General features: G+C 38.6%; 1 protein-coding gene and 2 pseudogenes across 1 annotated transcript in view; 2 read left to right on the top strand and 1 right to left on the bottom strand.

Moving 5' to 3' along the window:
• Positions 1 to 92, top strand: part of LOC137993549 (FAD-dependent oxidoreductase domain-containing protein 1-like) — a 10,788-nt gene extending 10,696 nt beyond the window's left edge. The window contains exon 7 of the mRNA XM_068839472.1: positions 1 to 92. This exon is cut by the window's left edge and continues 917 nt beyond it. The gene's annotated coding sequence lies outside the window, so the exon portion shown is untranslated.
• Positions 93 to 3,942: 3,850 nt separating this feature from the next.
• LOC137993548 (type I iodothyronine deiodinase-like) lies at positions 3,943 to 10,470 on the top strand (annotated as a pseudogene).
• A 1,289-nt stretch (positions 10,471 to 11,759) lies between these two features.
• On the bottom strand, positions 11,760 to 14,646 carry LOC137993547 (type I iodothyronine deiodinase-like; annotated as a pseudogene).
• Between the last annotated feature and the right edge of the window lie 12,854 nt (positions 14,647 to 27,500).

Genomic DNA, 27,500 nt, shown 5'->3' with positions numbered 1-27,500 from the left:
TTTCCGTCGTACCTAGATGTAGGGAAAGGCCGCAGATAGCCATGTGTTTGTTGTAATGGTAAGGGAGATTAAAATGACGAGCGACTGACTTAGATCCATCCTTGTCATTCTTCTCGACATCGCGAAGGTGTTCGCGGAATCGGTCACCTAGTCGTCTACCTGTCTCGCCAATGTATAATTTATTGCAGCATAACGTACAGGTTATGCAATAAATGACATTTGCGGAGGTACATGTGAAACGATCGGTGATCTCAACAGATCGCTTAGGTCCCGATATCTTGCTAGTGTTAACAATGAAAAGACAAGTTTTGCATCGTGAGCGCGCGCATTTGAAAGTGCCGGGTTGCTCGTTAGTTTTGAGCGCGCTTTTTTGGCTACGTTCTTGTAGCCGTTCCCGCTGTAGTTGCTAAAGCACCCTATTAATTAAGTCATCAGCACAAACCTCGCACCGTAATTATATAAGAGACAAGAGCAGTACTTGAACCGAAAGCATCCGCACCCAAACCCAGAACCCAGAACCCCCTACAAGTTAACGTCTCAGACGCTTGCTTGTTATCTCCCCCCCCCCCCCCCCGATACAAAATATATTGTGTGTGATATACGCTACGCCGCCCCTACCGTCGGCTGCATCGTTTGCATCTTTTACAGTCTATCATGAAGCCTTTTAAAATTCTGTGCTTGTCGAGTCGTTTCTCTCCCTGAAGATGACCTAATGTCGAAAACGTTCGCCGGGTTTTAATTATTTTTTTATCTTTAAATACTTCTATCCTTGTAAAAAAAGAAAAATGATAATAATAATCTTGCATGGAAAGATGTACAGAGTTTCGAAAGTTACAGTTCAAATTGGAAGCAGGTTGACTATTGGGCATAGTTATGTCGAAAATTTACACCTCTGACGTCAGCGTCATGCCGACATACAACAGCAGCTGCAACGGAAACGTCAGTCAAGAATAGGTTGTCGTAAGTATTTTGCGATTATTCCATCCTGTTCACCTTGTACAATTCGGGTGAACTATCCTTTAACTGGTTGGGCACGAACGGTTTTAAACTGAAGGTAGAAAATAAACAGGTCATTTAAAATGACTCGTCGTCAAAATCTAAAATTTCACGTTGTTCGATTTTGTGGGGGTGCGTGCTGAACGTGCAGCTTGCCGCACGTGCAGCACGATTATTTTCCATTTCACAACCACTGAACAATATTGGTCGAATGGGCCTTATGCGTGATGACGTCTGACTAGCTAATTTCACCACCAAGCCTCGTTTGCACAAAATGATTGACATCATTTGTACATGCAATGCTGTTCGCACGAGGGTTTTCTTTTCAAGTTTGCTCCTCTGGGATTTAGCTCATGCTAAAATTGGGCATAAGGGCTATTTATACTAGAGGCGAATAACTCGTCTCAGACGAATTTTACGTCCAATGTACGGATATTTCATCTTAGACGAGTTTTTCGTTGGGCCAAATTGACGGAAGCCGGAATAACCACTTGCATTCTACACAATATTCACTTGAAGAGAGGAAACAAAATTAAAAATGACACAAAGTGATGGTGACGTTTGGCGCCATATGAGACTTGTTTTAAGTGCAGATATATTGGACCGCGAATTTGACATTCCTCGGCCAGGCACGTGTATTCGTGTGGCTTTCTGTTATCTAACCGTTGGATGAATTTAATTTCACAGCCGAATTTCACTTTGGTATGGACTGTGTCCAGAAAGAAATACGTTTTCCAACGATTGCATGATTCCAAACAGACGTTTTGGTGTACTAAGCTAGTGCGAGTCATTTTGAGCTGAATGGGGCTATATAACCTTAAGCTAAATTTTGTGGGCCATTCAGCTAAATGCACAGGTCTTCAGAGGTGCATAGATATTACATAATTTTATTAGTAACAATAGTTAGATTGATACTAAGGACATATAAAGGAGATGATGTAGATGTTAGGAAAAGTTTAAAAGGAGAAAACTGTAAAAATCTACAAATAACATAATTTGTCGTAATTTCCATATGAATTAACGATTTATGTCTAGCTGAGCTCGGTAGTTATGCTCTCGTACAAGGCTCTTGAATGTCGATAACGAAATATAGTCAATGATATTACGTGGACGAGAACTGCACAACATACATGCGTGTTATTGGAAATCAAACCGTTATTTTGTCCAGAGTGGGTTTGCACCCAAATGACTGATTCATACTTTGCAATTGAGACTTGAGACTTGTTACTGCACAAACGAGGAAATGGCAGGTAGACAAGTAGTTCCTTGACATAGGGAGGAACGTTCATCTGTTTATTTTTCATGGTAAGCTTTCATTGCGTCACTGGTCAGTAATTCTTAAGATAAAGGATGGAAAGCAGAGAGAAGGGTAGATCAATAAAAAGATATTGAACGAGAGCGAGAAAATCATTCATTCGTTTAAGTAAACAGACCTACCAACCCCTGATAAAGGGAAATCTGGAGACCAATGAAAAAAAATCTGGAGATTCTATAAAAAATAGTGAGATTCTATTTTTTTCCCGATCAAGATTAAACAAACCCCTTTTCCATCGAGGAAATCACAGCTGGGTACAAAAAAGTAAGAACAATGTTCTTCTTTATTAGTTTTTCAATTTATGGCGCAAGCATTCCTCGTTAATTTCCCATTTTTATTCTGATTCAACAACTTAAATCATTTCAGAATGATTTTTCCCAAAACCCGTGAGATTGAGGAGCCTTGTCGTGAGACCATGAGAAATGACAAAATATCGTGAGACTCACGGCAGAACCGTGAGAGTTGGCAGGTCTTTAAACACAATTTTGTTTTGTAGTTGTTGATCAATATGTGGTAGGAAATTGTAATATCCCTCGACTTCAGTTCGATTGGTGGTGGTGGCACTCTGTTTACGAAAGAGTATGACAGGGCACTTGAAGGGAAGGAACTTGATTGTTTTTCCATGCCGTCGAAGGCACCATGTTAGCTTATGTGATTGACAGAGACTACGTGCACAAGGGAAAAATCATGATAGATTCACTAAATCGTAGTTACTGGAACCATTATACTAAACGAAGTGAGTGGGCTCGCTTTGTGGGTCACTTTGTTGGGTTCGCTTCAAAGGCTTGGTTACTGAAGAAACTTCTGGTAAGAGGCAATGCTAGTTGTGAAAATTCTTTAAATAGTATCCCTCGAGAGACTGACTACTCGATGACTACCCTCTTTCAAGGTATTATGATTGTGGAATATTTGAACGCGTCCCAAAAAATAGTGCCGTGTTTTTTGTTTCTGAAGTGACGCTGCTTGCTTTGTTTTAATAGAAGAGCCTCCGTCGGACTTAAGCAATTTGAAAGCACTTGCTTTTCATGACACACCCAGCTTATGACATTGCCGAAACAGAACAGGTGATAAATTTCCGGAAAAGGGTAAAAAGAGCCCAATATTCTAGTCCAGATGGCTTGTAAGTTGTACGCGCCCTTTTTTTAAATCGACCTACTAGCAAGAACAGTTATTTTGTGTTAATTGCTGTCTTCTGGTTAAGACCGTGCATGATATTTTCTGTCCACGGCATCCCTCCGTGATGACAGAGTTCCACGTGAGTTTCAAACCGTGGTTTGTATTCCAAAAAGAAAATATTCTTATTCAACATCGGAAACCTCAAAGCAGCTTGTTTTTAAATCGTCCTTTTTGAGGTCACCCGCATTTGAGGAATTCAGCGTAGTTGATAAAAGTGTTTCTGTTCTTAGAAACATCAAGATTAGGACACTTTAGTGCTTCAATGAAGTACCTTTTGGTGATTACATGACAGGTAAATATGATTTGATTTTGCCCGCCACTAGTGAAACAAACATCTTAGGAGTCTTAACGAAGTTCAACAGATCGAACACAATTTCTGCAATGTAAAGCAAGTGGGTGAAATTTTTGGGGTTTGTGGTTTGTTTCAGCTCATGATGAAAGCATTTCGATTTTGCCGGGCTGCGCGATCAAGGGCAATATTCTTAATTGCTGCAAACAGGAAACCAAGGGTTTTGTTATTTAAATGTCAGCAAGTGAAGTTATGAAACCTGTGACGTCTTTCTCGAGAGTATATAAGGGGCGAACTGAAACCAGACCATGCAGTCGTTGTTTCTCAGCACGTCATGGTTTTAAATTATTGGCTTTGTTACGCCGTAGCATGGCCGTTCACCATTCTCCGCACTGTTCTAGCAATTGGCTTGGTGAGGATAGCTTCATCGCTGCCTATTATCCAAGATAAAATCAAGAAATTCAACGAAAAGCACTTTTTAGTGCCTTACGAAGATTTCTGGCAGTCGTGGTGCAGTTGGTCAATGGTGCAAATAGTGGTAAATCAGGAACTGACCGAATTGAAGAAGACCGCTAAGCTAGGCTTGCCTGCCCCTAACTGCAAGCTGGTTTCGACGGATGGACATTCCTTGAAAAGGCTACTTGACTTTGAACGTGAAGATCGACCTCTGGTTCTTAACTTCGGAAGCTGTAGCTGACCTCCGTTCTTCATCCGTCTCAAGAACGACTTTAAAAAAGTTGTTCGCGATTTTGCTGATGTAGCTGATTTTCTCGTCGTTTACATCAATGAAGCGCACCCAACAGACGGATGGAAATGGAATGTAAGTTCACTTATTTACCATTTGACTCCCAAGAGTGATTGATATCAATTCTCTCCTAACAAGATCAATACATTGTTAAGCAGACTGGTGGTGAGAATAAAGAAATTTATCACCTGAGGTTTTTTTGTCTAGACATATCTCAAATTCCCTTAACTGATTAGCCTGCATCCGCCATGCACTCCGAGAGCTTACTCGAAGGCTAATAACCGACGTAAAAAGTAATGTACGGCAGTCAATAAGGAGAATTAACATACACATCTTGTGAGTGAAAGGGTTAAAATTTCTGCGATAACTTTGTTACTTAATGAAAACCGAGCTATAATCTGGGACATTTCAAATTTTAACTTTAAGACCCTTTAAGACCCATCAATGTTTAGTCATATATCTCCCCAGCCACCTTCCCACCCCCCCCCCCCCCCCATCTTCCAATTTGATAATTTTAAAAAATGTCCCGGGTTGTGGATTTAGAATGAAGCAGGAGTCCATTGAATGACGGAATTCGAAGGGGCTTCTAGCTTCTCTCTCGTTGCCGATCCAAGATTACATAGTTGGAAATGTTCATACCACTTTTAAAAGACTTGGCAGTAGTCTCAATCATGGATGGGAAGATATTTCGTTCCGATTTATTTAGCATGTAAAACACCTCTACAAACCTCTAGAAACTGCTTGTCAGCAAAGCACAGCTTTCACTTATAATTACATTGATAGGGAGAAATTTAAGGCAACGAGAGCATTGTTAATTAAACGTAAAGGAAGAATTACGCTGTTCAATAGCTTTTATCATGTTTTGAGTGATCATTGCGCTGAAGGATTTACTTACTGGATTGACCGACAAGGAGCACTTTGAAGGGCAGTATCCCGCGGTTAGGGATAAAGAAAGGTGTAATTCCACTGTAATAAAACACAGCGAGAGGGGTAGGTTCAGACTTGAAAAATTCGTGGAGTTAACCGTGCGTTTGGCTTATAATTTCCCTTCATCTCCTGAGCAAAACGTTTACGGTTCATTGGAAATCTTCTAAAATGTGACTAAGAAATCAAGGACCAGCACTACTCGATCTTTCATTAAGATAAAGCGATGAATTCCTTAGAGTGCCTCTACAATCAAATGCTTTTTTTCAAGTATTTAAAAGCTTGTTTGATTGTTTTATACACGAAAGTCAATAAGTGTAGCTGATGAACCCTTCATGTATATCGGCCTTAGGAACTTGCCGACAACAGTTTTCGAACAAATTACACGAACCGTTAATTCATTCAACATACTTGAGGATTGGCTATTTTCAATCGCGCATTTAAATTAAAAAGGTTTTTGCATCATTAAAATACGACAGAGACTTAATATAAGATCTTTACAGCTAAAGGCAATGACGACCGATTTGAAGCGCTTATTGCACGTTCTGTGTTGAAATTAGCGATAATCGCAATTTGCTTATGTGTAAACGTATTGAGATACCGAGTAAATTTGTAGGTGGCTTAAGAATTCCATGCAGATTTAACGTTATATCAACATCACTGCATGTCAATTTCGCGGTTATTTTTCTTCTGAAAAGTGTCTTTAAAGCATTAAATATTCACAACCTTTGTTTGTGGTTTAAAGTCAAAGTGAAGAGGCACATCTTCTAATATTTCGTGCGTATGTTATTCGGGTGCAATAAAATTTCTCTGTAACTTCGAAAGGAAGGCTTTTTAAGGCTTGGTAGCTTTTTTTGTTTAAAAAACTTTAAAGATCAGCTATTCAGCGTAAGCGGATCGCATTTAGTTAAGAGAAATAGCTTTTCAGAAAATTCGACAAAAGGGCCAATGACCCCGAAAGCGGTTTACTGCTGCGGAAGCAGAGAGAAGTAAGCAATTATTTCAGATCCTTTTGTTAAGTCCAAACAAACAAAAAGACAAGTAAATGTAAACAAGTAACTCAATAGGGAAGTCGCCTGAAGGTCGTTCATGAAGAAGCTTACTTCTATCACATACTTATCTAATAAGAGGTCAAAGATTTGCATAGCTTTAATATCATAAGAATTATGAGTCACTCGATATCTTTCTTAGGTCGTAAAATGGCTGACTTTAAAACCCAACAGATAACCTTTAAAGTGCCCCTAACCCCAAAATATTTTTTTGCTAAAATGAATCGTTGCATCTGCTCGAAACGCGTTGCGGCCATTTTTTCATTTTTCTAACAAAGCCTGCCATTTTATAGGCTTTTAAAGTTGCAAAAATCCATGCATCTTTTGTTCACGACCGAGTTACAAGGGGAGTGGGTCTATTCCTGAGTTGACGTCACAAACTGATTTACATTGCATTAACTCTTTGTAAAAATGCATGCAAAGTAGATTGTGACGTCAAATGAGGAATAGACCCACTCCCCTTCTGACTCGGTCGTGAACAAAAGATGCTTGGTTTTTGGCAACTCTCGGAGCCTATAAAATGGCAGGGTTTGTTAGAAAAAGGAAAACAAGAGCAAAGATTCATTTAGCGAAAAAAATATTTTGGGGTTAGGGGCACTTTAAGTCTTTGGGGACAAACATTCCAACGGAAAAGGCGGAAATAATCCAGCTTTATTTTTCGTCCATTTCATTAATACACAGGTGTGCCACTGAATTGTATTGCATTCTGGGGAGGGGGAGGGGAAGGGGGGACAGCTATTCTTAGAGTTATTTTCATAGAGTTATGTCGCAGAGTTAAAGTTAAGTCTCCAAAATCTTGAATTCAAGATTTTGGACTGCCAAATCGTGAATTCATGATTTTGGCAGTCCAAAATCTTGAATTCAGGATTTTGGCAGTACAAAATCTTGAATTCAGGATTTTGGCAGTCGTTAACTCTAAGTCATAACTCTACGGAAATAACTCTATTGATAGTTAACCTCCATTCTGGGTCGTGCAAGCGTTTTAATGCTATTTGGTTTAAAATTTCTAATCGCACATCAACCAAGAGTGAAATAGGCATGACTCATACACTCGGGTCATGATTAGGGGATCCGACAGTAAATTTACACGCAACACTGTCAGTTCGGCTACTGTTGCAAGTATTTGCCAGCGAAACGTTTGCCAAGTCCCGACACGTTTAGCAGCGAAAAGGTCTTGGTCGCCTCGAAACTTAAGAAATCAGGCTAATCTATTGAGCTAATACGCAAATCTGCAGTAATCCCCTATAAAACATTTACCATAGCATAGCAGAGACGCCCTGGTGCAATTTTCTCATTATGACGAATTTCGCCGAGTTTCTAGAACCAATCAAAGTAATCAGCAAATCAAAATAAGGCTGCCGGGTTACTGACTTTTTCGGCACATATCTGCCTTAAGGATTTAAGGAGAATCTGGCAACCGAAAAGCAAATACGGCAACACCACCAGCGTAAAATAAAACAAGTTTAGACCGAAGCACCTTCTTAGAGTTAAAACAAAGGGACTCTTAGATAGATATAATTTCAGCATATGTCACTGTATTCAATGATGGTATCTTTACCACGGATCAAAGCTAAGTTGTTTTCAGTTCTAATCAACAAACTGAGTTTCTCAAGATTGCCAAGGTTTCGTTGAGATTGGAGAAACCTTAGCACATTCGCAAATCAAGACAAACCAGCAAGCTGTGGAAGTGCGTTTGCTAAGGTCCCATCCACACGTAATTTTCCTATGCGGTTTTGGCCTGCTATCTACACTAAAACGCCCGAACACGCCGAGGAAAACGGAGGCATTCGAAAGAAGTTTCAAAAGTGAAGCGTTTTGTATAAGTGAAAGTGAAAGATCCAGCACCCGGTAAATAGACAGAGTCTTATTTGGATCTTTGTTTGTGTGGTCTCATTTGCTCAGAAGTCCGGGCCAAGAGAAGAGCTCTGGGGTCGAGATTGGCTATAATACAGCCAGGTCGACCACATGCGGATCCAGAAAATGAAGGCCGAAGAAATTGCGGCGAAAGCGCACCCCCCCCCCCCCCCCCACACACACCCTCCAACATGCCCTCTATCAGAAAAATTATTTTTGTCCAGTCTTCCTCGTCATTTCATAAAAAAAGAGAAACGCCTGTTACATTTAACGTGTCGCTCGGATTTTTGAAAGGCAGTGAGCTTATTATCATAATTTTTCATATTTGATATGCATTATATATTCAATTTCTCATACGTGATGTATAACTATCAAGGTAAAATGTATTTAATATAAGAAAAGCTCTGAAACTGAACTAATCATTATCTAAAGTAAAACCGCCTGATACACACTGTACCACTTGAAAGTCGGTTGGTTACAGAAGCTCTTTAAATACAGGGGAAAAGGGAACGCCACGGTCCCATCCCTCTCCCCTCTAAATCCGGTTCTGCATGCTTCCGAGCATCGTAGTCCGATCCTTTATTAACTTAGCCAACTGGTCGGCGTTTTGAGAACGTATCGTTTTGAAAACGCTCCAGTTCAAGTGTGGACAGGTCGGAAAACGGAACCCAATAAAAACGATGACGGTGAAAACGATAACATTTAAAAAACGCTCACGTGTTGATCGTCGTTATGTGGTTTGTCGAAAAATCGAAGCTTACTGATTATATCACGTATATCTGAAAAATGCATGGTTACCCCAATTTTCTTTTTGGGTACTAAGAGCACTTACTAAGTTCTTCTTTCTCCGCATATATAGTTTTAAACCGCGCAAAAATCACACTGTATTAGTAATCACCACCCATAGGAATGATTCGCAAAGCGTGTGCGTAAGAACAATGGTAGGCCCCGTCCTTGATGTAGATGAGGACTTATAGTTAGACTTATGTAACCTACGAATGCGTTGGATGTAAAGTGACTAACCAAACACTCGCCTTGAACCAATCAGATTGCAAAAAGGCATAACCCGACTGTGTATGCTATTTCAGTTTTATATCTCACACTGTATGAATGTTTGTTGTCATTTCTTTTTGCAGAACAACGTCGAAATCCCACAGCATAAAAGTTTAAAGGAGCGGTGCGAAGCAGCAGAAATATTGAAATCCAGTCAATGCCCCGCTCCAATCATGGTAGACACGATGGAAAACGAAGCTACGAAAGCCTATGGAGCGTTTCCTGAGAGACTTTTTATTATTCGGAAAGGGAAGATCGTATACGAAGGTGGAATGGGCCCATACAATTACGACTTAGAAGAAGTGAAATGCTGGCTTGAAAACTGGAAAAATCAGTAAAACTGGCGCTTTTGTTAAATAAAAATAGCCAGATATTTATATGCATGGGCGTTTCTCCGTTTAGCAGTTGCGCTTTTACAAGCCATATATTTGCAAGATTTTATACATTATTTTATTTAGACATATTTATTAAGCCCTCTTTACACTACTAGCAAAAAAAATCTGGCACGGCACTCCGAAATATTGCCTTACCTATGTTTTTCGGACACGGCACGGTAAATTTTTCGTGTGTAAACAGAACAAACAGAAGGCATATTAGGCACCGGTGCGAGAAATTATAGGGGTGCCGAGTACATCTCTGGAGGTGTACTGGTCATTCCAAATATTAGTAAACGGTGCCGCTATTTTGTGACGTGCCAATTTTTTGGGTGTGTAAGAGAGCTTTTCATGGCGAAGTTAAAGTGACCTCAAGAGCAACATTCGTCTAGAAGACTGACTTCCGTTCGTGCTATATTTAACCTATTAATTTACTTATTCAAATGAAATGTTTCCGTCCAAGAAAAAGAAAACTTAACTTCCCAATTGACTTCATTACGAGGACTGTTCACCGGCTTCCATATCAGGTTTTGTACCATGAATGAAATGTGACAGATGACAGCTAAAGATCGAAAATCCCCTAAAGATATTCTTTGGCTCGAAGTACACACATTTATTCACGTAGGATAAAAAATGACTGGAATTAGGTGATGGATGAAATCGAAGATGGAATAAAGTTCTGTAGTCAACTGCAATTTCCTTTGATGTCGTCAATAAATTTTTGCTAACGATCCGGAAGCTAAAGCCTGGTTTTTACTAGCCACGCAAACAGAAGCGCAAACGTAAGTAGCTTACGCTAAGTGAAAACAAACGTCGACATAGGCATCAAAATCAACAGATCACCAAATTGCTCAGACGTGGGGAATCTGGAACGAGTGCTTTAATTGCCCAGGCGTTCCTTGTCCTATGCTGTGTTTTGCTTTTACACAACGCAAGCGAACGCACAAACGCTTGTGCCGCAGTTGCTAGTGAAACCAGGCTCAAACAAGTGCTGGCGATGTAAGGCTAATTTTAATTCTTGTATTCTTGTTTCCGTTTTTAATCGCTTTTTTTTTAACTTTTTCAAGACTGGTGATCCTTTTAGTAAATAAGGCTATTTGAAAGGTGTCAGAAGCATTCAGTGCGCCAACCAAATCCAATTAACTGAAATAAGTAAGATCATTATACCCCTTGCCAAAATTTCGCAAACTTTGCGGCTGTGGTTTCAGGTTTTGTCGGAATTTAGTCAACTATGATAGCAGCAGTGTGTGTTGCTTACAGTTGATTTAAGAATCCAACCTCTTCTCCTTGTAATTTTCTTTGTGTTGGGAATAATATCCCAGAATTGCCGTTAAGCCACGACTTTTAAAAGGAAAGGAACTTTATTTACGTGTCTAGTCGTTCTAACGCTGGAGCACTTAATTGGGGACACTGTAAACTGAAATTAACAATTAACGCAAATCAAGTCAAATGTTGCTTTTTGAGGAGAGGGAAAACCGGAGTACCCGGAGAGAAATCTCTCGGTGCAGAGTAGAGAAACAACAAACTCAACCCACTGTGACATATGACGCCCGGTCTGGGAATGGAACCCGCGGGACACATGCATTGGTGGGCGGCGAGTGCTCTCACCACTGAGCCATCTCTGTTCGATCGTGACTTTAGTGGAGCATACAGATTAAGTGTCCCAGCCGTCTTTTCAATTAGCTGATATTGAGGCACGTTTTCTAAGAGAGAAGGGCGATTGAAACCCAGCATCGGATCCAGACTACCCGAGCCATACAGGGAGAAAAGATAATAAAGGTAATCAACGCCTTGTATGCTAAGGAATTCTTTCATCAAATTAGTCTTAAAGATTTGTAACAGATGCGAGAAGATGATTAAGGAAGGATCATCAAAGAGTGGGCTTGCCCCGGAAACAATTAATTAGGCTAAATGCGAGTGCCAAGCAGATTACTTTATCTTGATCTCAAACGTCCAAGGTGTAGTAATTGAGAAGACCAACAGATCCGTAGAATGATGTCCTTGAAAGAACAAAGATTTATTTCTACTCCTTTTTTTACCTTTTAACAGTGTGTCCTAGTCAATCAGCAACTTAAAAAGGCCATACCTATTTTTGAAATATTAAAGAATCTTTCGAGAGATGAGCTACAATCTCGATCCAAAACAAAATGTCTGTCCGTCGAAGTGCGATTGACATAGTAACATGAAGTTGTCATGAACGATGACCCGTTCAAGCAATTTGTAAATTCTAATGAACTAAACGGACTATTTTATAGTTTGTTTGCACAGTCAAACTCTCTGGCGCTTCGTCACAGGTGCGACGATGTGGAATAAATTTCCAATTAAGGGCGCTCTCAGTATTTAGAGGATCTCCACTATATGATTCTCGATCTTTTAAGTCGACAAGGTCCACCTTCAAGCTTAAGAGTCCCTTTTATAGGTTTTGTTTCTTAAGCCGTCATCTTGGTCAGGTCAACTTTTCAAGATAAAGAACGAGAATCGTTGCATGGCTTTAAAGAAGACTAAAAAAGGCCAAACGGCTGAGTCATTTGCATTCTCTCCCCGGCCAGAAGATATCGGGCGGGAAAATGGGTCACCCCTTCGTCACAAGTACATCGTAATATCGCACCTAACAGAATTAATTGAACCAATTTTATGATGGTAAACTATTGGACATAGTTCGTCATTCAGTTGTTATTCTCCGCCTTTCCCGTGTAGTCTTTGAGCCATGTCCTCACCTCTGGCAAGCGGTAGTTGTATGGACCTGTTCCTCCCACATAGACCAGTTCCCCTTCATGTATGATAAACAGCCTCTCAGGCCATGCACCATAAGCAGAACTGGCTTCGTTTTCCATCGTGTCCACCACAACTGGGACGGCGCATTTACTGTTCTTTTTTAAGATTTTCGCTGCCTCGCAACGCTCGTGTAGGGTCTTGTGCTGTGCAATCTCAATATTGTTCTGTAAAAGGCGAAACGACACAATGAGACACTACATAGTTTTCATATTTTCACATGCTACCAAATGAAACGTTAGCCCTTTCACTCTCAAAAGTGAATGATATAAAGTTTCTCCCAACAAGCGCAGGACATTGCCAAGCATACTGGTGAGGAGAATAAAGAAATTTATAACCTGGGTTTGAAAACGTCCAGCTCAATAACATGTGACTCTTCACTGACCCTTTCCCTTCAGTGGGAGACCAAATTTCAGTAATGCTCCACAATCAGTTTAAAGAGGCATTATTCATTGTAGCACTATTCATCTTCACATTGGCTAAAAACTTACTTACAGCAGAGAAAATTACAGACAAGTGCATTCGAGTGATCTTCACATTTCATTTTAGTTGTAAGTATTAAAACATACTATGAACAAATTCTCTGGTTGAGACGACTTCAGAGACATTCACGGTTTGCTCCACCGTTTACGCAATGATTGCCAATTTCGGATAATTTTCATGTCAATAAAATGACATTTGTTAGTGATGAGAAGAGTTTTTTCCCAATTTTCTTTCACGTATTGATCTTTCAAGTTCGCCCTGTGAATGCTTTGAAAAGTTATAACTACTTGATCAAAGGCTGCCGGCATCAACACCAGCAGGGCAAATATTGCCATTTTGCTAAACATTTATGAAAGCCACTTGGGAATAGTTGTGATCCGAAACAGTCACGCCTCATTGAAGATGGGAACCGGGTATCAGCACTATTTTGGTCCATAAAATTTACATATAACATCATAATAATGCCGGGTGCTTAGCATAACCACGGTGTGGTGGTACTGTACAGCTTCATTTTGCCCATTTGCACGAACACTATGAAAATTGACGTTGTTTTTAAAGGAACGGACGGCACGTTTGTTCCTTGTCTCTTATTGAGAGCCTTGTTATCGTTATTGTTTTTTGTCCCACGAAAATTGCGCTTAACATTCACCAAAACGCAAAGATGATAATTATTTAAAAGTTATTTTGCACTATAATAGCTTTGCACCCATTGTGATTGACTTATTTAGGGGTCTCTTTTCTTGGTCCGGGAGTTTGGCAAATGTGCGACGTGCCGGGGCCCATAGCTAAGGGTAAAAGAATTTATATAAACAAAAGTTTTATACCACGTGTCTTTTCTCATATGCAACTCGTTCTCAAAATGAAATATATCTCTCGGGCGTTTCAACTGTCATGTCCTGGAAATCAAATGCAACAACAGACAGATAAAAGTTTGAAGGAATAAAAAAAACTTACATTCCATCGCCATTCATCTGTTGGATGAGCTTCACAAATGTAAACAATCAGAAAATCAGCCACCTTTTCAAAATCTCGAACGACTTCAGAAAAACCGTTTTGAAAGGTTATGTAGAATGGAGGTCAGCTGCAACTTCCAAAGTTGACAACTAGGGGTCTATTTCCTCTGGCGAAATCCAGCAGCTTGCACTCTTCGCCATCTACAGTAACCAACTTGCAGTTAGGAGCCCAACAACCTAGTCGAGCTTTCCTGTTGTGGTCGGCAACAAATATCTTCGAAACAGCTGCAAACATTTTCATGCCGGCGTATTCATCCCAGAAATTTTGATACGGAACCAGCAGCTTTCGTTCCTCGAATTTCTGGACTCGTTTCTTGACGAAGGGCAGACAAGACGCTATTCTCAAAATGACCACAATGAAGGCGCTTTTCAAAACTGCGACGAACAAACCGATGCGGTGATTCAACTCTGTCAGCATGGTGGCGACAGGTCTAGTGTCTAGTGAAAATCAAGTCGGCAAAGAAATTAAAGATGTTTCCGATGGATTATGTCGTTACAAGTAACTGGCCAAAATTTATAGTTGATGAGAAGAATTGATAACCCCAGAATAATTGGACTTAAAGCATTTTTTGGATTGTTGTTAAGTGAACTGTTGCGATCGCATACCTTCGTTTGAGGGGTCTTTGAGGGGTCACGGAAGCTCTTTGTTTGTTTGGGTTCTTTCGACATTAAACAAAGCTATAAACTTTCAAAGTACAAAATCATTAATTAGAGTGGATAAAGTACGATGCTTTGCGGTTTGCGAGAAAAGAGGGAAGACCAACACAGTTGTTTGGAGTTAATGGTTTCAAGTGAAGTTGTGATACAGCTCAAAGACACACTGGGGTTCTGAGCAATTTAGTCTTCATTGAATCATCAGTTTAAACCTTTACCCAATTCTGCTTTCGATTTTTTCAAGACATATCAAATTTTCCGTGAACGTGATATGCCTTTGTTATATTTGTTCCTTTGTTTTGAAATTTTGTCTCGCATTCCACAGCTCAACTGGAGAATAACAACCTGTTTTCCTTTCCTTGACTATCCACAGGCCATAATAAACGACTTCCCGGTGTTTTTGACCCCGGCCATTAGCTTCAGTCCTGACGTCCTAAACGCGTCTGAAATAAACAAATTGCTTTTGACAATATTGCTTGAATTGCTTTTGACAATATAGAATGATGACCGCGGCTTTTCCTTTGTCTTGGGGATTTATGATAGACAGGTAACTTTCAGATACACGTTCGAGTCAGGAAACGTTTACTCACGGTCTAAGACCCTGTATACCAAGACATGAATGACAACAGAGATATATAAAGCCACCTTAACGATGAAATTAAGATAAACCCTATTCCGAAAATTTGTAGGAGTCCGTTCCCCTGAAATGGAACTCAAGTTACTGAACACCGTCCCACGTTAAACCTGTAACAACCACAACAAGGTTTACTATCTTAATGCCAGCCATTCCTTTATTTTCAGCAGTAGCTGTTAACCATCAACAAAAATATATAGATGACTCACAGCAATTTGGTTAATCAATGTTTGCGCGTGAATGGCCATTACTTCTAAAGAGACCGGACACATTACTTAGCATTTTAATTCTTTAAAGCCTTTTAACAAAAGTGCTAAAAACCTCAGAGACGTGACAAGTCAATAACGGCTTTGCTAAATAACTCTCGAATTACACTAGGCTGACCAGAAGTCTATGATTCCTACACAATACAGACAAGTATTTTCTTCGAAACTTGACTGCGATGTTCTCCGACTGTCACGTATATTTCAATTTGAATTTTCCGCAATTCAAATACATGATAATTTCTTTTATATGTTCTGTATCATTCATTCACAAATTTTTTTCCCATTCAAAAGGACTTATAGTTCCGTCAAGAGGCATATCCGTGTACTTCGGAAACTTTCCGCGACTAGCCTTGAACAATAAGTGAGAATGTTCGAGATAAAAAGTGTGCAATGCATGAAAACAACCAACATTCTTTTTTTTCCTGCACATTTGATCTTGCCACAAATTGCGTTATTGCTAAAAGTCATCTTTATCTTGAATGTCATTTATTTCCTAGCGAATACAAATTACATTACAGGTTACCAGGTGTGTACAGAATGCAAACATGTATCGGCAAAGCCAAAGAAAATATCGGCTAATCTAAGAAAGGACATTTAAGGAAACAAAAAAATCGAAATCTGTGAACCTGAATGAACCGGCGCCGGAAAGTTTTGCCACACAAATTAAATCAGCTATTAAAAGTAACCAAAATAACTTGAATAACAACTCAAGGAAACTTCAGACAGCAGAAAATAAAAAGGTCCTCGCAAAAGTAGGGGCAAGGTGACCCTACAAATAAAACGAAAATGAAATGAATAACGATAAAATATGAGTTGCATAAATATGACATTAACAAAAATAATTGCAAAATAATTATATAAAAATATATAATAAAACGATATTTAACTATCTAGAAGTACGAATAAGTTAAGAAGTGCATACATTAGATTGCAGCAGCACTGAGCATCGGTACTTAGATTTACTTCACGTAGCAAATTTTTGAAGATGCCAATACAGAAAGCTCTTCTGCGGTCAGGTAGATTGTTTCCATAAGCGTGAAGAGATATAACAAAAGGATCTATGTATAAACTTAGAGTTGCAGCTCGGTTGATGATCGGGTTGATAATATACCCTAAGGTTATTTCTGCGAGTTGAAAACATTTCCTTAATATAGCTTGGCCCTGTATCTGATAAACATAAGAGCTTTTATTATTCCACTATTACGCCATTTTACCATGTTTGGTCAAGAGAACGAGCAAAATGTGAGACGGTAATACACTGCAGTGTCCCTGTTTGACCGGTTTAGAGCAGGGCAAATACGGACGGAACGGGAGTTTTTCAATGCAATGCAACAAGTTGTTTTCAACAAGATGCAAAGCCTGAGAATTTAGCTTGTCATCGCTTGTTACTCGTCATTTTGTTTATCCCATCACATAAAGATCTTTGCATGGCTGGCTTTTTGTGATGTTTACATTGTTCGCACGCACCCTGAAGAACAGATGATGCATTGTCTTTTAAAACACCCTTACCAATAAAATTGAAGTAAAATAACCCCTTTTTTTAGTGGAATAATAAATCTCTCATTCGATGATTTAACATGTAATACGCGCGGACATTATGCTGATTGCTCGCATTTTTCCTCGCCCCGAAATATTACGCAACTCGCAAAATATCCGCGCGTATTATAAGTTAAACCATCGTATGTATGTGTATGTCAGATTTTGCTAATGTCACTGACAAACTTATTTATTGGTTCAAGTGACGTCATTTTGGAATTAAAGATTACATAATACTCTAAGTTCCCAAGGTTATGTAACAAGAGGCCCATGAGGGCGTATCCGTGGGTTGCACAAACAATTAACACAAATTGTCCAGTTACAGTAAATTACAACTACGGATAAACTTCGGAAAATGGCGAGAGATTACCAGAAAGATAGATCTGTAATTTAAAGGGGCAGTCTTACGCTATTTTAGTAAAACTTCCAAAACACTTAAGAGTCTTTGCATCAATGAATACCAAACAATAATGCTGTTGCCAAAAACGATTGAAGTGCACTGAAGCTTTTATTCTTTGCCACTTGCAGCCAAGGATGAAGAGGATGGAAAGGAATTACAACTTGAAAAAACTGGCCCGAGTTTTTTCAAGTTTGGAGACGGTGTCCTCGGAAATTCGGCAAAAATTAAATACGAATTGCATTTTGTGTCATAGATATATTTTACATTTTCTCAGTAAGTTGTCAGAAATGTCATACGCGTGAGCTTCAGTACTAAATTAAGTTTTTACTCAGTTCGGAGTTTAAAACCGAACGTTTCAAGAACACATTTGTAAATAGACTCATTTTTGAACACAACCTGTTATAATTAGATAATTCACTTTTAGCTACAGCATATTATTGTAAATTCATTACACCGTTCTCGGTTATGTAACATAGGATATGTATTTTTTATCTTATGGTTTATTAAAGACATCAACAACAACAACAACAACAACAAAAAGGAGCTTTCGGGTTGCCTTCGACTTCGGTCGGCCTCTTTGTCTTGTAGCATGACAATGCCCATTTTACTAGAAGTTGTTTGTTGTAAAAACAGAAATAGAGGTTATCTCTTATTATTACTGTTACTAAATTTGCAAATGCAAACAACGAAGCCCTATTAGGATTTGCCACGTTCAGTTTTTTTATCGTTCTTTTTTGGTTGTACAAGTAAAATCGCAAAATCGAAAGTGACGTCGATTTTAGCGGCCGCTGGTTCTGTCGATACTCTTGTATATGAAAGTTACCACGATTGTTTGAAATTGGCAGGCTGAATTTTCCTTTATGCACTAGTCAGTGTGATATAACAGAAACAGGGGGCTCTCATGTGCAACTAGATACCCAAAATAATGCATGTATGTGCAGGTGATTCCCTTTGCTGGAATTCAATCCTGTAAAAGAAGTCAGTGCTATTTCTCCAATAGGCATAAGATTACGCTTTACAACATCCTTTATAAAGAGCTGTATCACAATCATCTGATTTTAGGTCTCATTTTGTTGGTTCAATTTAACAACAACAACAACAACAACAACAACAGCAACAACCTTTTATTATAATAAGACAAATTTACAATATTTGTTACCCACCACTAGAATATAGCTATTCGAGGTGGGCAACAAATGAGAAAAGGCTCAATAAAGAAAAAATAAATAAGAAACTATAACAAAAAATAACGTAAATTAACACACGCTTAATAAAAGGTTGATCTTGAATACACAACAGCACTGACAAGTCTTTTTTATGTTTACCAGTCCTTCGATTCGGACAATAAGATAAATACGACTATTGAAAGATTTCTTACGTCTGCCTTCGGCATCCCACGAAATGATGATACTGCTGGACGTACGCTTGTTCAAAATCATCATGACAAACAACTACAAGGCAGGGGACCCAAAAAAACCACAGTCAACCCAACGATGATTGTGCTTCTCACCTGGCCGCTCAAAGCAATTACTAACATTGTTAAATGTACAAAATTTCTAGTCTTTATCATATTCTACCTTAGTTGAAACTATTGCCGAAGAATGTTGCATGTAACGAATTTCCATTCTTAGTAGATATTTTTAAGAATGCAGTTTTCAATTTTCCCTCTCCCATTTTGCTTTTGCTTTTCTTACCCATTTCCCATATTTTCTGTACTTTTACTTCGGCTTGTAAATAGTGAAGGTTTTGTCGCTTGTTGGCCGTATTGCGTAAACGATCGAAAGGACGACTGGAAAATTATTTATAGTCCTAGGCAGGATCAGCAACCCATGCCATCCCCTAGTTGACTTCCTATATAATTAAAAGAAGGAGCACATGACTTTGAAGCGTTTTACTCTGGTTCAGAGTTGGGTTTTTGTTTGTTTGTTTGTTTTAGTTTTAAAATTTCCTTATTTGGATGTAACGTAGGTCGTGCATTTTCCCGCGAGTGCAGCTTCGTTCTTATTCTTGTCCATATTTGGGCATAAAATTGGTGTCCTAAAATCCAGATCTTTGCAAGAGTGTATTTATGATCCATAAGGGAACAAATTACTGAGAGATCAAATTAACGGAATTTTCGAATTTTCTTTATTGACAACGGGTATACGTTGCCTAGTGAACGAGATCTCGAGCCATTTTCAAACTAATGATCCCTTCTCGTTCTTTCGTCACCATGTTGAGTATAGTGTTTTTATTTCCTTTTATTCATTGTGGTTTTGGAAATAGTTCTTTCTTAGGTCTTGTCCTATTAGGATCAACTGTTTTAACCGCAACCGGTTGAGGTTTCCCAATGGAACACTTTTCCAACCGTTTTCGGTTGAAACGCGGTAACCACTGCGAATAGTCATTACCAGACTCTCCACGTTAACAATGCAAGTAGAGTGAAAACAACATGGCTGGAGGTTTCAAAAGCCCGCGTAAAAGGCCGGTTTACACGGTTGTCGGCCGGTTGTGTCGGGCCAATAAATCGTACCGTGTAAATTGTGTCAACGTGTATTTTTTCCTCAAAAGATCTTTCCTTTGTTCTTTTAGTATCCGCCATTTTGAACATTTTATTTTTTAAGTATTTATGCGCATTGCTCACTCGCATATCCTTTGATCGACATGGCGGTTTCTCTCGGAGTGTCGGCCCTACTTAAAAAAATCTGTTGCAGTGCAACAGATTTTTTGAATCGGACCGACTTTCATTTCCATGAATCGGTCTTTCATCTGCTGTCAAAATACACGCAAGAAGAATTGCGCTCCGACGGCGTCGGGCCTATAAGTTCCGATTTTTTGCTCATATAAACGCTGTATTTGTTACCTGTATTAGGCGACCACTTCTATTAAGAAGCCGCGGCCACCCTGTAGCAGTCCTATGTTTGTCTTTCTTTGTTATTTTTACCTGTATTAAGCGGCCACCTTTGAACAGAAACTAAGCCACATGTCATTTTATGCAGTATTTTATTGTGTTTAAAATGCGATCCCTGCTCACTTCAAAGAAATAACACATACAAAGCTATTGTAAGCTGTTAATCGGCCGCTTAGTATCGTTAACGTTTTCCAGATGTCCGCAATGTTCTGAAGTGACCGCCTTACAAAATCACGAAAGAAGAAAAAATGCCCGTTTTGAATATACGTCATTCTTTAGCTCGAAATTCCTCTTCCTTAGCTTGTTTTTCAGTCGTGTGATGGAGAATGAATCGCCTGGGATTTCCAAGCCATAACGTACCTTCTCCTCTGTTAACTCACTTCGATGCTTTAAAAAATGTTACACATATTACACCGTTAACAAGGTGGCAAGTATTCGCTCGAAAGAGTGTTGATTGTCCTAGTGTTTCCTTGCATGATGTCTTTTTGTATGATGCGCCTTTAAAATTGACATCAGATCACGCCCAGTCAGTATTTTTTAGTGATCCTGTATTAAGCGGCCAGTTCCTCAAGTCCTGAACTTCATATTTTACCTATACATACATGCAATATTTATTTATTTATTTGTTTATTATATAATCAAAAGATCATCGCGTTTCTGATTGGTCATTGACGATTGCATAAATAGGTTGTAAGTTGTTAAGGACACAATATCCGTGGAGTAATTTTGAGTATATGGGATAAATAAAATATCTTTCATGCATGATATACACGAGCGATTATTATTTGCTATTTACTCAAAGTTACTCCATGGCCTTTAGGAAATATTCTAGAAGATGAAAATACAAGAGAATACAGTTGCATATTTGATAAAAGGTGTTTATAAAAACGTTGAAACTGATCGAGATATATTAGCAAATACTCTGGGGAACCACCTTGATTAATTAAATCTATTTCAATGCATACCAATCAAGACAATATGCAACTGATAAATACTTGATGGGCGATCAGTATCCATTATATGATAAAAGGTGTTTATAAAAACGTTGAAACTGATCTAGGATATCTAGATAAAAAATTATTAAAAACTGAATTTTCGACTGCAACTGCGGTCTTCATCAGAGTGACTAAAATATGCTGTTCGAGAGTAATATGCTAAAAACTAAAATAAGAAGTTTCTTTATCCCCTAGGGCTTCAATAATGTCTTATAGACAGAAGGGAATGGCTTTCGCTCGTTCACCGCATTTTTGTCCATTGTGGAGTGCCATGATTCCAAAAAGATTCTTTTGTGCCAATTATTGACATTCTTTTCTAGAATTTCCACATAGCCAGTGGCGTGATTTGTTTCCCGACTCTTTGTTATTATTTGTTCCTGATTTATGCTCCCCGCCACGTGAATTCCATGATCTCTTTGTTTCCCCAATGTATGTGAAATCACACGATCGGCATTTAACCTTGTACACAATGCCTTTTGTTTTCGTTTCTTTTGGGCGATTCTTTGGTTTCCTAAAATAATAGGCGAGTGTTTTTATAGGCTTGAAAGCAGTTTTTATGTTCGCTTTGTTAAGCACATTTCTGACTTGTTCTGAAACGCCCTTTACGTATGGCAAGGTAGCAAGAGTTTTTGGCCGCGTATCTGTATCCTGTATCTGGATTGCAGTCGGTGGTCTGGGGCCCGACATTTCTCAATGAATTTATCTGTACAACCATTAATTTTTAATGACTTGTTGTTTCCATGACATTGACACTGGCTATGTGGAAATTCTAGAAAAGAATGTCAATAATTGGCACAAAAGAATCTCTTTGGAATCATGGCACTCCACAATAGACAAAATGCGGTGAACGAGCGGAAGCCATTCCCTTCTGTCTATAAGACATTATTGAAGCCCTAGGGGATAAAGAAACTTCTTATTTTAGTTTTTAGCATATCACTCTCGAACAGCATATTTTAGTCACTCTGATGAAGACCGCAGTTGCAGTCGAAAATTCAGTTTTTAATAATTTTTTATCTAGATATCCTAGATCAGTTTCAACGTTTTTATAAACACCTTTTATCATATAATGGATACTGATCGCCCATCAAGTATTTATCAGTTGCATATTGTCTTGATTGGTATGCATTGAAATAGATTTAATTAATCAAGGTGGTTCCCCAGAGTATTTGCTAATACCCTCACTACAGGGCACGAGTTACAAAAGGAAACTCAGTTAATTTCTCTTAAAATTTTCCCTGTAGAGATTTACCAGTATGGGTACCGATTTAAGACCATATAATAAGGTTTATTCTTTGGGTGTAAATTTTTAGATTAAGGCGGTTACCATGGCAACATCAGGTAGATGTATGTATTCCTATTTTTGGCTGTTTCCGTCAGTTTTTTTTAATTCTTTGCAACATTATGGAAATGATATTGCCTGACATTTTGAAGTGGTAAAAAGTCACGGTTTTGCCAATATTCTGTAATTTGTCATTTTTCTAAATATATTTGATTAGCTCTAACAGATTTTAACAAATATTGCGTATTTGATAGGAACTGCATGTGGTTGGAACTGAGCCAATTTTCAAAGAAATTTACCGAAGGGAACGTGAGAAAATTAGCAGTTAATTTCACAGATTTGGTCACGCTGACGTCACAAAAATCTGAAAAACAAGTACAGAACAGTGCAGTAAAATGTCTCTTGGGAATTTGACTCTTTTCTTATGCAAAACTTGTGGGGCCATTTTCTATTGTTTTGTACACCAACATGACCGTCTCATCACTTGGATGCAAACCAATAATTGTTTGTAATGTTTGGTTTGTGATGGACGACAATTGTTATTCTCATTACCCGCCTCCAATAATTTGTCTTTCGTTACAATCCAATAATTTGTGGGTGACAGGCCTTACGCATGATAACGAAATATCCTCAAAATTTACCAGCAAGCCTCGTTTGCACAAACTTATTCTTATTATCTGGACATGGAATACTGTCCACAGGTGGGTTTTCTTTACAAGTTTGCTCCTTTGGCATTTAGCTCACGTTAAAATTTACAAGTCGAGTCTTGGTGATGAAATTAGATAGCCAGACGTTATCGCGCAAAAGGGCTGTTGTCCCTCACGTTTCTATTATGCACTGTAAATAGATATATTTATTTTTATTATTGTATTTTTATTACTTTTTTACTTTTTTTACCTTTATTTTTATTTTAGATGATATATTTTAGCAGATGAAGAGCCACCTTGTGGAAATGCTGAATAAAGCCATTATTATTATTATTATTATTATTATTATATGTATTTCTATTGGTATGAAAGGAATTGAGAAAAAGGATAATGGTTGCGGCTTTAACACTCAGTCTAGCGTTAAATCAAGTTCTATTGTTCAGTGTTCCCCTAGGGATTCAACACCAGCGAGTTGACACTAGAGGACTGTCAACACTTGTGTTACACTGTGTTTCTCTCAAGTGCGCCCACTGAATTTACATGATTAATTAAGGCTGTTCCCCTCGGAATTGCCTTTGGGTGGTTTTCACGTTACGTCATCGCCACGATGTTGGTGGACAAAAAGAAAAGTTCTCTCATTAACTCCTTTTGTTCGTCCACCAGCAACTTAATACATTGCAACATTGTTATTTGTGTCTCTAGAGATTGTTTGCAAACCACCTACAGAGAATTGCCTATTTATAAGGAGTTTTGCAGAACATTCATTTTCTCTATCGCAAAGTAGTCTACGAGTTATGCGTTGAGTTGTTTAAAGCTTATTTCGAATCCGTTGGTGATGAGGAAGACGAATGAATAACCGACACAAGAAGATAACGCGGTGAGTTTGCGACTTCTGAAAACCATGGGGTGGTTCAGCAAGTCTTTGGCTTTTCAAGTATTAATGTCAACTCAACTTGATCCTCAGGGAAAGAAACTCCAGGCAAAACAGGCGCTCGACACCGACACGGTCCAACTAAAATACAAAGGAAACCAAAAGCAATTTAAGCTCAACGCAGAAGTCGACAACATATACAAGCATCGAACTGAAGAAACCAACAGCAGCAGCAGCACAACCTCTCTCCTTACTGAGGACAAAAAAGCTCATCCACGAGCGGAAGCAAAGATCGTCGAAGAATACGTATCATAACGTCGAAGTTTGCGTCCACGAACAACAGGCAACAGAAGCCGCCAGCAAGGAAAGAAAGCGGGCAAAAGACTTCAAACGTGTCGATGAGAAACGTAAAAAGGTCCGCTCACGCCTGTCTCTGATGATCAGATTTTTCGTGGTTAGTCTCAGTAACTTGCTTTAACCTGTAAAGTGATACTTCGATTTCTCGTGCTACCCTCCAAGAGTATCCATTGTAAATGTATTGTATTTTTTTGTCTAATTAATAGGAAACAAAGTGTATTTTAAAATGTACGTTCGTTTCAACGACGTGAATTAGAACTTAAAAATAACTTAGTTACTATTTTCCCTGAGTGATGATGTAATGACATGTAATAAGTGCATGCACTTATGTGACATGTAATAAGTGCATGCAAAGTAGTTAACAAAAGCAAGCTCAGAACATCTGAACCTAAGGTCGATGGCCGTGGGACTGACTGTGGTCGATGTAGCTTCTGCTATATCCCAACCAAACTGATGGGAGACCAAAGTTGACCCAGCTTTTTCATGTGGTGTTAAATAACAAAGAATGAATTAAAAAACATGTGCAAACAAAACACAAATCATTTTCTCGGTATACGTCATCAGACGAGTTAATTCGTCAATGCTTGGACTGAAGATGTCTAGATGCACAGGGAGGGGGGGAGGGGGGAGTTTAATGTCGGACAGCAGCGGACATTGGATATTTGCTCATATCAATCAATCAGTCAATCAATCAACTTTATTTAAAACACGGTAAATGGCTCAGCAAGCTGGTTTTCAGACATGCCGTGTAAGAATTACGAAATATAAATGCTAAAAATTACAAGAATTACGAGATATAAATGTTAAAACGACTAAAGAACTATACGTAGGTATAACTTAGCGCTAAATATTATTTTATGTCAAGGAAATTTAAACAATAGTAATAGTTAGTAACAATCATAATTTACTATATAATAATACGAAACAAGCCATGTAAAATGTGCCGTAGCGATGTAAAATGTGTCCTAGGATATATCGCACGTGTACTGAAAGCTTGAAAGATTCTTATCGCACGTATTTGATTTGACAGTTGGTTCCAAGCATGTGCACCTCGATAAGAGAAAGAACGTTTAAGAAAATTCGCTTTAGGTAGCGGTAATTGGAAGTCATAGTTCGAACCCCTCAAATTATCATTGTGAACTTCTGAGATTCTATGAAAATACTCCTGAAGATACGTCGGATGATTATTATTGAATACTTTAAAAATAGTAATTAACAAGTGCCTTTTCTCTCTTTCTTCTAAGTTAGACCACTCTAGAGAATTTAGCACTGCTGATGACCGAATAGAGTAATCAGCCCTAGTAATAATCCGTGCTGCTCTATTTTGTAACTTTCATAATTTGTGACCACGTGTTTTGGAGCGGTCACTCCAGACAACATCACAATAATCAAAATAAGGTTGTACTAGTGAAAGTAAATTGTCTTAAGAGTCTTTTGATTGTCAGTTAGTTTTCTGGCTAAATACAACATTTGCAAGCCATTCGAGACTTTAGATGAAATATGTTTTGATTTCCCAAAATGTCTACAACATACAACACCTGGCATGTTTGCCCGGCGATGATAAATATAACTATGGTTCATGAAGATATATCCACAATTGAATGTTTGTTAAATAGTGATTTAGCTACAGTACATGACTGGCTTAAGACAAACAAATCAAGTTGCAATATCTCCAAAACTAATTATATGACTATTGATTCTCGGCAAAACTTGACAAACGCCAAATTCGTGAATTTAAAGATGGATGATTGGCCACTTGAACATAAGCCTTCTACCAAGTTATAGGGGGTTCATATTGATGAAATGCTAGCCTGGGATGATCGTTTACATAAATTATAAAGAAAAATCGCCCAAGTATAGAACTCTGGGGAATGCCATAAAATACATTTTGTTCTGTGGATAAGACTCCATTTACGTAAGATCTTTGTGTTCTATCAATCAAATATGATTCAAACAAATGAAGAGCATTGCTATTGACACCGTAACAAGAAAGTTTACGTAGTAAGATGGAATGGTCTACAGTGTCAAAGGCTTTCTTTAAATCTATAGACACTACCATTTTTTTTCCAGCATCCATATTGCTAAGGCTGAAAAGTTTACTGCACTTATCAAAGCTGTACAGGTTGAATGATTTGGTCTGAATCCAGATTGCCAGAGTCTGTCAAAAGATTTCCTGCTTGGAAATACTCTAACAGCTGAGTATGCATGACCATTTCTATAATTTTTGATATGGCAGGTAGAATAGAAATCGGTCTACAGTTGTTTGGAATATTTCTTTCATCAGACTTAAAATAGGATGTACTTTTGCCTTCAGTTCAATCATCAGGAAATATTAGGGAGCTTTAGCAACGACAACGGCGACCACAACGAGAACGTCACAAATTTGCATATTTAGTGGGTAAAAACAATAGCTTTGCACGCCCTGCACGTGCGTTTTTCACTTTGGTCCATTTCTACGCCGTCGTCAGCAAAACAACAACGTGAAATAGCCAAATTTTAGGTTTTCGGTAGGACGTCAGCGCTGGAGGATAAATTTTCATTTTCTCCCCTAAATTAAGCTTGACTCGTATCGGTTTCATTCTTGAGGGACTGCCACACCATTGTCATGTTAAAAAGCTTAGAATAGTCTCGAAGTGATTACAATTATGAGAATTTATGTTTTGAGATGACGTCCTCGTTGCCGTTCCCGTCGTCGTTGCTAAAGCTCCCTATTCCAGTCTCCAACACTTGATTTATAATATCACATATCGAATTTGAGATGTATGGACTACAAAGCTTTAGAAGTCTGCTAGAAATATTATCCAATCCACAACTTACCGAGGGTTTGAGTTTAGTGATCAGGCTGTGAAAGTACCCTTCACTTACAGGGCGAAAATAAAAGTTTGAGTCGGTTCTATTTAAAACGTCCTCTGGTTGAAAAGCAGTGTC

The sequence above is a fragment of the Montipora foliosa genome, chromosome 2 (genome assembly GCF_036669935.1).
Source record: "Montipora foliosa isolate CH-2021 chromosome 2, ASM3666993v2, whole genome shotgun sequence".
Classification (NCBI taxonomy): Eukaryota; Metazoa; Cnidaria; class Anthozoa; order Scleractinia; family Acroporidae; genus Montipora; species Montipora foliosa.
The sequence above is the reverse complement of the archived record's forward strand: the minus strand, read 5'-3'. Positions and strand labels throughout refer to the sequence as shown.